This window comes from Pseudophryne corroboree, chromosome 1, assembly GCF_028390025.1.
Source record: "Pseudophryne corroboree isolate aPseCor3 chromosome 1, aPseCor3.hap2, whole genome shotgun sequence".
NCBI classification, from domain to species: domain Eukaryota; kingdom Metazoa; phylum Chordata; class Amphibia; order Anura; family Myobatrachidae; genus Pseudophryne; species Pseudophryne corroboree.
In genome coordinates this window covers 1,062,770,857-1,062,785,269 of record NC_086444.1, presented here as the reverse complement: position 1 = coordinate 1,062,785,269, position 14,413 = coordinate 1,062,770,857, and the positions used below count along the sequence as shown (strand labels likewise).

At 43.6% G+C, this 14,413-nt stretch overlaps 1 protein-coding gene across 4 annotated transcripts in view; it reads right to left on the bottom strand.

Annotated features, from left to right (window-relative positions):
• The window catches only part of LNX1 (ligand of numb-protein X 1), a 291,491-nt gene extending 277,600 nt beyond the window's left edge, over positions 1–13,891 (bottom strand). For 3 of the 4 annotated variants that reach the window (XM_063920923.1, XM_063920924.1, XM_063920926.1), the window contains exon 1: positions 13,603–13,890. The gene's annotated coding sequence lies outside the window, so the exon portion shown is untranslated. Of the gene's footprint in view, positions 1–13,602 lie in introns of all 4 variants that reach the window. The other variant, XM_063920925.1, reaches the window with a different exon arrangement.
• Positions 13,892–14,413: the final 522 nt, after the last annotated feature.

Below are 14,413 nucleotides of genomic sequence, written 5' to 3'. Positions count from 1 at the left end.
TTGGAGTATTTAGCTTTTATAAATAGCATGCCAATATAAAATCTGCAGAGATGAGACATGTAGTTTTCTTTTCTTATATCCACTGTAATACAGCGAGAGTAATGGATTGCTCCAATTTCAAGAGTAATGTGGTACAATAAAGGAGAGTAATGATAACCACAGGGATTTGTGCTAGAGAGGAAATACATCTTAGTCCTTGGCTTGTGCCTAAATTAGGGAGCTACAGAAAGGTACATTTCGTAGCTTATGTGTGAAAAAAGAAAAAGTCTTTGGAAGTTCATAAACTGTCAAAAATATGAAAATTAGCTCATTTTATACAAGACAGAGCATCAGAGTTAGAAGGAAAAAGCACAGCGGGAGGTTTTGTAAAGGTCACTTTTTCTATTGACTGGAGACTGTGATATTGGATTGGAGTTAAATATATCCTGACATTTTTCTGGCCTATCATCATTTCATCAATGACATAATTGTATTCTGCTCTCTGAGGAGTATTTCCAAGCCACGTCATCCCAGGCATACAAGCCATTATAACAGTAGGCATTTTATTATAAGTGCCACCAGTATTTCTTATGCAAGGTACACACTGTGCAATAATTGGATTTTTACCATCCAACTCTCGGCTGGACAGTCCGATTATTGCACAGTGTGTACACAGCACATGGAGCACGCTGTCATTTCTAAAGGAGACAGATCGGCGCCCGTCATCAAAAGGTTTATTTATGAACCATCCGGTTGGAAAACCCAGCACATCTAATCATGTTTAGGCATAACATTTAAAAGGGTGATGCATTAACTATCCGTGTCTTGCTTGAAAAGCATTGCCATAGCTCCCAACTGTCCCGATTTTTGCGGGACCGTCCCGTTTTTCGGGTCTGTCCCCCTGTCCCTATCGCAAACCGCAGTGCCCCGTGGTGTGTGTGTGTGTGTGGTGGTGGTGGGGGGCAGTTGGGAGGCTCCCTATCATTCGCTGTTCTGCTCAGTTCAGAGCAGAGCAGCAGTGAATAGATACTGTGCGCATCTATTCCAGTGAGGCAGAGGGACTGGGGGCATGGCCAGCAGCTCACAGAGCGATGGCCATGCCCCCACTGTGGCAAAAATTGGAGGCGTGGCTTGCGATCGGGGCATCCACGTGAGACCACGCCCCTTTTCAATAGTACACGCCCCCTTTTTGGTGCCACGTGGGGAGTCCCTCCTTCAGGAATCCAAATGCTGGGAGGTATGGCATTGCCCTTTTAAATATCAGGCATAAATGTTGGATTTTACAACCTGAAGCTTTGTAAACAAACCCCGGAAGTAATGCATGACATTCCAGGGGCAGGTCCAGGAGGGTGGAGATCAGTGTGATGGACAATGGCCAAGAATGCCCACGCAACCCCCTACCCCACACCCAAATGACTCAGCCTGTCAATCAGGCAGAGGCTTGGGGGATCTACGTGCGGTATCACTGAACCCGGTCGGCAAATGTGCAGAATGGATCCTGCGTGGGCACAGTCTACGAAATATTAGACATGTGTGTTAATGTATGATGGAGAGCCACCTGTGAAATGGTAAGGTTGTTTAAAACATTTACTTTGCATTCACGTGTCAATGTTTTTTTTTTGCAAGCTTTGTAATGAAAATTCCAACAACATTTGTCATTTACCGACGCTCTATACCTGAAAAACAAGAATCTGAGTCTATGCCAGTCACAGCCTGCCTGACACACATGATAAGAAAAACATGTCTTATCACAGCTCTGCAATACAGGAAGCAATACAAGTCATTTCACTATTTCAGTTTGGCTAGATTACCGAATACAATGTCACTAATATGAATATTAATGATCATGGGGGTCAATTGAGTTAAATGCAACCTTATATCGTATGTTCCGGCACGAGGTGCAGATGGTATGAACTGCATACATCACCCGCACATATGGTAGGCTAACATTGTGCATGCAACCCTCCTCACCCCCCAGTGAATCAAATTGGTGTAACAATATGTATGTATTATTCTAGAATTTATTTGGCTTTTTTTCTTTGATCGTTTAATATTTTATTTAATTCTTGCAAGCTTATTTAGCATTTACCATGTCTAAATACAGTCCATTTGTTATTACTGTGAAACTAAGGGCCTAATTCAGGGTTGATCACAAAAGCAAAATCTTTCTCTAATGGGCAAAACCATATGCAGTGCAGGGGAGGCAGATGTAACATGTCCAGAAAGAGTTACATTTGGGTGGGGTGTGTTCAAACGGAAATCGAAATTGCAATGTAAAAATAAAGCAGCCAGTATTTACCCTGCACAGAAAAAAAATAACCCACCCAAATCTAACTCTCTCTGCACATGCTACATCTGCCCCACCTGCAGTGCACATGGTTTTGTCCATTAGAGAAAGATTTTGCTTTTGGGAGAGCAGCTCAGCCTGTGCGTCTACAGAGGCACTCACTGCGCGATGACCCGATATGCGACAATAGTACCGATGTAATTATACGCCATCGGACAGACACGATGTGACTGCAGTGGGTGTCCCTATGCTCAGGTTAGCTTCTGCCCATATTACCATATAATCTCAATTGAGTACCGCAAAAGATAGCAACAGCAGCAGCAAGAACAATTGCACCTGAATGAGCCTCTATAGAATGTGTTCTGGGGAAAAAATGAAATTGGTGTGTACCCCAGTGTACTGTCTTACCTCTCCGTAACTTTCTTTACTGGATGTTGTTGTATTTTACAAAGTCTATTCACATAAATCATTGATGAGTGTAGTATAAACTCTGTAAGCTGCTTCAGCATACTGTATGCTATATACTTTTCCTGTATACAGAATGTCATGGAGATATGAACGTAGTGGACATTGCTGTCAGTGTAAATTATTTATCATAACCGCAAGATTCCACAAATGGCAGAAACAATGGGAAATAATGACACGTGCTATACAGCTATATGGGTATGTTTGTACCTGTTATAAAGAGTTTTGTGAAAGTGCAAGGTTTTACTCTGTCGGTAGCTGTCTATGGGCCTGATTGAAGCCCTGTTAAGTGTGCGCGTGCTCAGCAGCCACACTGTGCGTGCGGTCACTTGTGCGAACGCCTCTGCCTGATTGACAGGCAGAGGCATTCGTGGGGTGGGAAGGGGTGTCGCGGCGTTGTTAAAGGGGCAATGACTCAGCGTTGGGGGGTAGCGTTCTAGACAACGCAGGCATGTCCAAACCGTTTGCAGAGCGGGCCGCGGTGGCTGCGTGAGGTCGCACGCAGCCGCTGCGACCCAAAACATTGCGGGTAGCCACCTGCCTTCACAGCTAGGCTGCATAGCCAGAGGGCTACCATAAACATGTAAAAGCATCGTTATTGTGCGATACTTTCGCATGTTTGCTGGGGGTCTGGATCTGGCATGCGGGTTGGACTTGCACTGTGGTGGGCGTTCCCCCACATGTTAGGGTAATGGATTGTAGATGTGCATTTTTTCACACATCTGCGATCCATGCTGAATTAGGCCCTATATACTAATCGGGAATGATTGTCCCAGCTCCATCATGGGCAGTGGGAGACCTCCTCCCACCAACAGCTCCCACTGCCCATGATGGACTGACCCGAACACCATACAGAGTTTGTGGTCGGGTGAGCAGACATCCGCATCCAGGTGACAGTGGAGAGAGAAACTTAAGACTCTGCGACTGATGGGTCACAAATGCTAGTTATTATAACCATATTTTGCAATAAAATGTTAATAAATCTGACTAGTGAGATGAATACCATAAGTCAGTGGTTCCCAAACTCAAGACACCCTAACAGTCCAGGTTTTAAGGCTATCCATGCATGAGCACAGATTGTTAAGACAAACTGACTGAGGTACTAATTAAGCCACCTGTGCTTTAGAATGGATATCCTTAAAACCTTGACTGTTAAGAAACTTGAAGAACGCGTTTGGGAACCAGTGTCTTACGTTATCATTATGTGATAGGAGCTGACCACATTTTTATGCTAATATGAACAACCAAATCAGAATATAAGTTTTGTTTTATTAGAAGTGCGTTTGACACTGCAATCTTTCGGCTGGAGCAACTTTATATAACCAGCCTCTGTAGTTGTTAATATTAATCAGTGGTTAGATTGACTATACTTTTCACCGGGTGTCGATCATAGGGTCGCCCCCACTTAGGCCGACAGTGTCTAGGTCGACCACTATTGGTCGACAGCAAGTAAGTTGACATGGTATCTAGGTCGACATGACAAAAGGTCGACATGATTTTTTTAATTTACTTTATCTGGTGTTGTTTTCTCCATTGAGTGAGAAACCCCAATTAGTGCACCGTGTCCCCTCACATGGCTCACTTCGCTTGCCATGCTTTGGGCAAGGTGCCTCGCTCCGCTACCCCAATTGTAGTCCACGTGGAACAGAATGTATGAAAAAGTAAAAAAAAAAATTAACAAAATCGGGAAAAACTCATATCGCCCTTCTGTCATGTCGACCTAGTACATGATGACCTAGAGACCATGTCGACCTACATATGGTTGACCTAGACATTGTCGACCTAAGTGTGGTCAACCTACAGACCGGAAAACCTTTTCACCTGACCCCGACTGCTACAATTTTGTAGCACAAGGATGTGCAAGAGTTTGCTAAAATGTGTCGTGGGGTTCCATAGATATGATGAGACAGGCCTGACCGCTTCTCATTGCTGATTAAAGCAGCAAATTACAGTGATCAGTAGGGGGCAGAACTTATCACAATAGATCAATACGGTGCAATCTCCTCTCACTGTAAGACCCCTCAGCAAGTGTAAATTACTACATGATCTCCTGGGAGAGGAGGCTGCAGATATGTACTGATGGCATTAGTGGGGGATGGGCTGAGAGGACAAGACACACGGCTTCCTTAGTAGCATCACTGTTGTTACTGACAATGGTTTTAGCTCCTTTTTACTTGTGCCTAATAGGGAGGAAGGAATATGGGCAATGTTATCACCGAAGTTACTGAATTCTACTACGGAACCTCAGTGCTAATAGAATTTTCTGCAGTATATAACAGTCTTATTGGCTGCATGGTGTTCCAACCCTGCCAGCTTCAAAACTGTCTATATGAACAGTGGAAGCACATATGCTATGGCCCTAATCTAAGCAAACCTAATAATTAATGTTAGAAATAAACAGCAAATTCCATTATATTTAATGTAAAACATTAATACTGACATATTTTGTTAAAACAGATCTGTTAAAAGCTATAATCACGGTAATTAGCTTTTTTCTAGTGTCTAATGAATAATACCCCTTTTCCACCTACTGAGCACGGGTCGCAGCCGGGCGCCTGACACGGGTGCTACCCAGCTTGCAGCCCGTGCTCAGCCCCCTTTTCCACTGCGCTCACCAACCCGGCATATTGCCGGGTTGTTGACGCTGCTAGTGACGCGGCAGGGGCGGCGCTGGGAGATCACATAATCTCCCAGCGCCGCCCTTCCATACAGTGTAAACAGGAGCCGTGTCGCATCGACACGGCTTCCGTTTACACTACAATCCTACCCGGATCATTCCCGTGTCCTACCCAGGTAGTTAGTTACCCGGGTAGGATTCACGGGTTACTTGATCTGGGTTTTTGCGGGGGGACCCTTTTCCACTAGCAAAAAACACGGGTAAATGGCATTTACCCGTGTTTTTTGCTAGTGGAAAAGGGTCCCAAAACACTCCCGAATCAGACAAAAAAATTCGGTGAGGTTTTGCGAAAACGCGATCGAACCCAAAACACGGCCGCGGAACCGAACCCAAAACCAGAACCCAAAATCCGAAAAATTTCAAGTGCACATCTCTAGTAAATACGCGCCCCCGTGTATTTACCCATGTTTTTTGAGCTAGTGGAAAAGGGGTATTAGTCTACTGTCATATTTAGTATTGGGGCATGTAAGAAAGCTGGAAAGCAGGAGATATCACATATATCTCCTGCTATAAAGAAGGACAAGGATGGCACCAACGTTCCCCAAGATCTCTATAGGAAAGGAATACAATGTAGTCCAACATCATAACTTTCTGATCCTGTCCATGATATAGGGCCTAATTTAGCATGGGTTCGCATGCTGAAGTCCTGTGCGCGTGTGCACACTGTGAGATGCGATGCCTCTCACATCTGCGAATGCCTCTGCCTGTTGTTGGGGGGGGCGCAGTCTGGACAGCGCACGCATGTCCAGACCGTTTTTACGGGGCAGGCCGCTGCGGCTGCATGACATCACATGCAGCCGTTGCGACCTGAAACATGGTGGTAGACTATCCTAAACATGCAAAAGCATTACCGCCGTGTGATGCTTTCGTATAATTGCTGGGGGGAGGGCAGGATCCGGCATGCGGGGCGGACTTGTCCTGTGCTGGGTGCAATGGTGCAAGTAGAAATATTTTCTTATGGGTACTGAGTGACGAAAATGGGCGCGGTCATGTGTTGTGATGGGGCGTGGTCACATGCTGCTAGTGGGAGTGGCTACATGACAATAGCGGCATGGCCACATGACACAGCCCCTTTTTTGGGGATTCTGGAGGCAAGGCTAAAAATATATAGTAATGCCTCCAGTATAATAGAAATATATAGTGATACCTCCAGTATAATAGAAGTATATAGTAATGCCCCCAATTTAATAACAATATATAGTAATGCTTCCATGATAACAGGAAAATACAGCCACTGTCACACTCCCAGTAACCCTGACAAAGTGTGAGGAGCCATCATGCTGCCAAGCACCATGGTCTTGTTGCTTTGTGGCACTTATAATTGTGGCAATGGCAAAGTGTGTGGCAGGTGGTACTGCGTACTCGCTGCCAAATTCTTAAGGGTACTCCGTACCCGAACGTACCAGCATATTTGCACCACTAGCTGGGTGTCCAGTCCACCCGCATGTCAGTGCAATGGTTTCGTAGATGTGCGATTTTTGCACATCTATGATCCATGCTGAATTAGGTCAGATGTCATAAGCCACTGCAGCCTATAAGCAACACCAGTTTCACCAGAGTGTAATCTTAGATCCCTCTCCAGCAGCTATACTGTAGGAATGTGTGGCCTGATGTTACATTGATCCAAGAAGCTATCTGTTATCATTGTGAATATTGGTGACAACAGATGAAACTCATCAGGGCATTACTGCATTGGGTCTTAATAGACTACTAATTCTCTTGAACTTTTTGAGCTCTTGGGCAGCCTCGGCCCTAGACATTTTATGTATGGCATTTACAGTAGTCCTACAGGACATAACAGTTTAGCTCATCGGGATGTTTATTTTCCTGATAAAAATGCGTAAACGAGTGTTTCTGCATTTTTATCGCAACCCCGCTATTCAGTAAAGGGTTAACAGAGAAGATAACACAATTATCTTCTCCATTAATATCCATCTCGCTGAATATTGCGGTTTAGTATTATTAGTATTATTATTAGTATTATTATTATCATTTAGTATTAGTATGCTATTCAGCAAGCATCAAAATGTTAAACTTGCTGATAAAAGATCACTTTATATAACACTATTTCATAATGCCTGGCTCAATTTAATTACCAAGGAATTTACTGAAAAATGAAAGGAAAAAAAATGTGATATGGGAGTAATTTGTGGCTACTTTTCATTCTTTATTTTTAAATCTAAAAAAATGATAAAAAGCAATTATTTTTAATTGAAATGCTTTCAGTAAATTTGGGGTACATAAGCTAACAAAAAGTTGATTTTGAGGTACTTTGAGGCCATTTTTTCACCCCAAAAATAACATGTAATTATTGGCCCAATAAAGCTAATTGAAAACTTCCAAATGCCTAACTAGTCATTAGGGGGGTGGGCAAGGGGTTCTGAAGCAAGTCCCGATATTTTTACCGTAAAATAAAGATTTTACCTACTTTTTCACATGCTCAAGGGGGTGCAGCCAAAAACAAGCAAATTTACTCTGAGAAAGGACTGCAAGTTTCAATTAAATTGCAAATGTAATTCACAAATCGAATTTGTTGTGAAAACGCCTTGCGGGACCAAACTCTCACCTAAGTGAATTCACCCCACGGTCGCATCCACCAAAGTGAATTAATCCAGCGAGGTGGATCCAACAAACTGTGCAGTTTTCCTGTAAATAATGTCTGGACATTATGGGCGATATTCAATTGTTTATCGCTCACGATCTCCCGTCTAAAGTGAAATAGTTTATTTTTATAACAACGCGAAAAGTCCCATTTGAGTTCTCAAACAGGTCACTTTTCACTTATTTCAGCTTGCAGGCAGCTGTTCAAACATTTGCGTACCGCCTTATGAAACATATGGGGGTGCTTCATCGTGATGGGTATCTTAGGACTGGCAAACAAATCTCCAAGATGGAAATAACATGGAAAATAAAATAGATCTGGATTAAGGCAAGACAGAAAAATCCATGCAACACAATAAGCTAACGTGCTGGCTGTACTGCTTCTCAGTGCGCATTTACTGACGTGCCACAACAAGCCATGTTTCTTGTCAACTAGACAAATAAGCCCGAACCTGTTTTGAGTATTTTCTAATCTCATAGCGGGTACAAGCTTTCAGTCATCATTATTCAGACTATCCACTATACAATAAAATAACTAACGAATAAATAAATATTATACTGTATGTATTTATACATAGAAATGTAACAGTGGTTGTTTGGAAAGTGCAAGTGAATTAAATTTTACAGTGATTCAATTGAAGTAACAGGTGAGAGGACAGTACAGTACTAGAACACTTTAACCACTGTTTACGTATGTATGTATGTATGTATAGTATGTATACATACAATTGCAACAGTGTTTCAAGACATATTAGAAAGATTGCATGTCCAATTACATATAATATATATTTAAAGGTTATTGCTGTTGTGTGAATATACTCCTGATGTGAGGATGTAGTCAGGCCGGCGGTCACCACCCGGATGGGTTCTGATAGGTCGGCCTGTCGGGTCAACATACTGGCTGGTTACACATCGCTCCAGTGGAGGGTTAGAATACTCACCAAAGTTCATCAGGATTTTGACCATTGGGATGCCGATGCCGGTATTAGGTGGAGGACCGCCGGGATATCGTACCCAACCCCTGCTGTGCCATCAGATTTTCTTTCCTTATTATTAATAGTGACATTGGAGATTATAAGCATAAAGCCATTTTTGTTATAAACATATACAATGGGCCTGTTTCAGAGATGGATGCAGTTTGCATCACTGCAGTATCTTGAAAATGGTGCAGGAGGCGTCTGAAGACAAATGACGCCTTTTACCAGCATCACAGACCCGAGTTCTGTGTCTGAAGATGCAGCATCAGATCACCAACCTAAGCTTACTGAGAACAACTGCCGTAAATCTTCTGCTGGGGCCAGGAAATCTGCATCGGAAGACGCAGATCCTGGCCTCGGCACGCCTACAAAACGGGAGCGACAAGTCCCCATTTTGTAAAGTGGTCCCTGCCCTGGCTCCACCCCCCAACTGGGGGCAGCATGTCAATCATAATGCGGCATTGGAGCACTATGAGCGACAATGCATGCTCAGTGCACAATCCTAGTTGCACCTACAACTATAAATACGGCCCAATGTCTTCAAACATGCAGAGTGTCTACCACCAGAAGTTCATTATAATAGGCAGAATCCCGAGTTGAAATCAACTTTTTCTTGTCATTGTGTGCATAACTGGCTGCTTAATTGAACACCTACTGTAAGTCCGACCATCATCTTCACCCTGCCCCAGTGGAGCTTACATTCTTTACTCCCTGCCGCTGGCATATCTGTAATGGGTACAAGGTGTCCGATGCACATGGGCCCCTGGGTCCAGGTGGGTCCACACACCCTGCAGCCATATAATTATACTTGCCTCTATGTCGGACGGGCACTGACTGTACAGCTGCAGAAATCACTGGAAAAATGGCTGCTATGGCCATTTTTCTGGTGACCTGCACATGCCCTGTAGAGATGTCCCCGGGAACAAGGCACGGGCACCATGTTCCTAGAGACTGGCACCACTGGAGAGGAAGGTGCATGATCGGAGCCTGCACACGGACCCTCTCCTCTTTTAAACCGCCTCTGCTCCCTACTAGACATATACAAAAGGGTTCATTTTGTCAGAAGCCAACTAACTTAGTAGTATGTATTCTGGAATATGGACAGAAACCAAAGCACTTTTAGGAAACCCAGGCAAGCATGGGCAGAACATACAAACTCTACATCCATAGTGCCTTGAGTTGGAATCAATACCCATGATCCCAGCGCTATGAGTCTGCATTGCTAACCACTGTGCTGCTCTATGTGCATTTTATACCCATTTTCCTCTAGTTTTTCCTCTAGTTTAAAAAAACCTGCACGGGGGCACGCATCGGCACGGTTTGTTGGCAGTAGAAACGGATCCCTAAAAAAATCCAGGACAAGTGACCCGGGAATCCTTTCCATGTAGCTACCAGGGTCAGACCCAGGACGGACCTCAGTATGGGTGTAGTGTCATCTGACCCAGGACACGTTTACAGCATGCCTAGAGCCCATACCTCTCTGACCGCAGTGTCCCGCAGGCGGTCGGAAGGTTGGGGGCATGGGGCAGGTTGTTAGCGCTACTGTCTGTCCTGCTTTGCAGACAGCAGCGCTGGCTGTGAAAGGTGTGTGCCGGAGGCTGGGGGCAGCCCAGCAGCTTCCGGAGTGCTGGGCTTGCTGCCAGCGTGACGTGGGCCACTTCCAATTGGGGGCATGGCTTAATGTTACCGAGGCCACACCCTGGGGGTTCCGATCTGCTGGTTTTCTTGGCGCTTGGAGATGATGTCTTCTCCAAGTGCAAGATACTGCACCCAGGTGCAGTGTAAATGGTGCCGACTCAGTATATTCTCGGGTTGCGCCGCATGTTCCAAATCCCGGGTCAGACCTGCGACTTTAGTGGAAAAGGGGTATTATATAACATGGCATTATTCAGAGTTACAGGAGTCCCTCATTCATTGCTTTGTAGATTAGATTTAGATAGGAATAGCTCATTACAGTATATAGACAAACCTATTTTAATGCTTTACAAAGCTGAAGAGGTTTTCGTCTGTATGTTAGTAGGGTTACCAGAAGAGCCTTGCACATGTGTACACAAATTAATTACACAAGACGCTTGGCCGCATTAGAGTCAGTGTACATAAATGATCTTAATATTTAGGCATGAGGCACATAAACAGTAACTAATTGGCTGATCTAGTTACCCTAGGTGTTAGTCATCTAATTACCATTTTCAGTAAATCTATATATGTATACAATAACTTTTTTCCTTACTAGTATAGCCTACTATGACTTCATGTTCAAGGGCCTATTAATTAAGTGCTTCCTAACATTTTTGCATAACAAGTATAGTTGTTATTTCACAAATGCCTATTGCAGGAGATATCAGAGATATCTAATGTGTCAGGAAAATGAACGCAGGATACCGCAGCCCCCATTATTTGCAATGGGGGCTGCGGACTTGCATTACTAGAGATTGGCTTCATTAGCGAATGCCATCCTCAGATGACATTATTTGATCTGACCCTATGGAAGCCTAATTGCCTAAAGGGTATCTCTGGGTCCCCACTACTCGGCTGTCTACATAACCTCACCCCTCATAGCTATAGCAATATGCGTACGCGCATCAATGTCCTAGCCGACAGTAAAGTGATAACAATAGTTGTAACTTTAGTTCCAACCTTTTCCCGGGACATGTAGGTATCGAACCTACTGTTCTGGCAAGCGTTTTCTGGTAAATAGCCCAGAAAAATCACTCTAGTGCCACAATATGTGTCGACAATAAATATACTTCTCAGGGGCCTCAGTCCCTCACCCTCAGTGCTTTATAGTATCTTCTGCTGCTCTCTATTTGGTTTTATGCATGGTATGTCACATACCATAGGGGAAGAAACTTTAGAATTCAAAGGTCAAAAACACACAGGACACATTTCAAGGACTGATCAATAACAGATACGAGAGACAAGTTCACTGAATAACACACCACCAGTGCTAAAGAAATGCTATCCAGAAATCCTGGTCTGTTACCCACTTCCTGAGCTTTTCCTTTGAGAAATTTATGCTGTAAATTTAGATATTGGGGGTAATTCCAAGTTGATTGCAGCAGGAAATTTTTTAGCAGTTGGCCAAAACCATGTGCACTGCAGAGGGGGGGGGGGGGGGGGGGGCAGATATAACACGTGCAGAGAGAGTTAGATTTGGGTGGGTTATTTTGTTTCTGTGCAGGGTAAATACTGGCTGCTTTATTTTTACACTGCAATTTAGATTGCAGATTGAACTCACCACACCCAAATCTATCTCTCTCTGCACATGTTATATCTGCCCCCCTGCAGTGCACATGGTTTTGCCCAACTGCTAACAAAGTTCCTGCTGCGATCAACTCAGAATTACCCCCATTGGTTGCAAGAATAGAACACAGTATCCAGATTGCACAGACATCAGCCTGACCCACTCCATCCTAGTGATATGTTTCTGTTGCTGAATGTAAAAAATTACTCTTTTCCAGAATTAAGCTAGGCTCCATTAACTAATTCATTCAAAAGGATTGTTTTGTACATACAGTAAATGGAATTACTGAAGAAAGGCTTCAGAAGCACACACACCTCCTGGATGAAATAGGTCTGGTGGATGATTCTCAGATTGCTGTACTTGGATCACACACAAGCTGTGGTCACTTTCCGGCAACGTTACAATAAAATCGGTATTTTCTGTATTATCTGTAATCACAGTTTTAGGAAATCCCAAAACCACAACAAAAAGCATCTAGTTGCCTATTGATAAATACAATTTGGCTTAAACAATAAGTAATTTATATGCATATAAATGCAGGGGTTTTAGTGCCAATAAAAGGTAAGGCTGTACATTCTCTGCTCAAAACTATTGAAAATCATTTTAGGTATAGTGCTACAATGCAGTGTAGATATATAGCAAATGTACTGAGGGAGTACTATAGCCTATATAGTATGTTAGGCATATACAATACACGCTGTAGCCTACGCACTTGTAACCGGATACCTGTCACACCTGACACACAACCTCTTTCTGTGCGAGTATCCACGCCAGCATAGGTATGTAGGTCATGGTAGTTTGGTTTTTCGTAAATCTTTTCACACTTTTTTTTTTGTTGATAAAAACAAAACAACCTGTTCCCAATCTGGCTGTGGCATCTACAGTAAGTAAGCCTGTCTGGGTTTCCTTTGGGGACAAAGCAAGTGACAGGAGTTCCTGGGTTCCCATCAGTGACTGTAAGAGAGGCTGTCCCAGGGGCATTCTGCCAGGGCTGTTTCTGTGTCACTCAGAGATTGCTTTTAACAGACTCCTAAACACCAACCACCTATACAGTATTGTAGGGTGACCATAATATCCCTTTAATCTGGGACACCTATGATTTACACAGGTTCTGTGGCTGGCTAAACTCTAGCTTGATTTTCACCTGGCTTTAGCAAGCCACAGAACCTGTGTAAATCATATGTGTCCCAGATTAAAGGGATATTATGTGTATGTGCTCATACACAGAGTTTATGCAGATCAGCAATAATATTGGCCTTAGTTAGATCACTTTATTTTCTATATACCCCTAGTTTTACACCAGCATACTATCTATCTCACTATGGGAATTTGTCATGCAATAGGTCAATCAGTAATATTATGAAATGATTACCTTCATGTGCAGAAGCCAGGTGTGCTGTGTGCTGGTGTTAGAGTAGCCATTGTTCTGTGTGTAGTTAATACGATACTGAGGTGTTCTTCCAGCCAACAAGGTGAAACACTTCGCAACTCTGTAACTCTTCCTGTAAATGAATTGGGAGGTAATGCACATGAATGGTGACCTCACAGGTGACGCCCAGGCTCCCGCAGGCAGGGGAGACTTGCTGCTGCATGCTAATCATATGCAGATCAGGTCATGGCAGCAGCACATGAGGGCTTACCTGGATAGCACTGACATGGATCACTGAATTCATATAGATTTGTGTATACGTAATATACAGTATATACATATCAATACATTTGTGTAAGACATCATTAGCAGTGGTATGACGACTATTCCTACCATTACTAACTTGATTACAAAACACAGAAGTATTTTTTACAAGTGTTGCAGTAACTAATAGCTATGCTATGTAATTATTCAGGGCTCAGTGACATCAGCCATCCAGGAGATCAATGCCAAATATTCTGGGGCAAAAGTATCAAGCAGTGGAGAGAGGTAAACCACCAAACACCTGCTGTCAGTTTTTGGAACACAGCCTTTTTAATGGCAGTTCGGAGCTGATTGGCTGGTAGTTTGGGGTAGATGTATGAAAATGTTTTATGGGGGGAGTGGTATAAGCACACGTTATATGCGCTGATACTGCTTCCCCCTATTAATGCTGCGCCGCGGTGTGTGCCTGCACCCTGTCATTGGGGGTCATTCCGACCCGATCGCACGCTGCAGTTTTTTGTAGCGGGTGCGATCAGGTCTGAACTGCGGT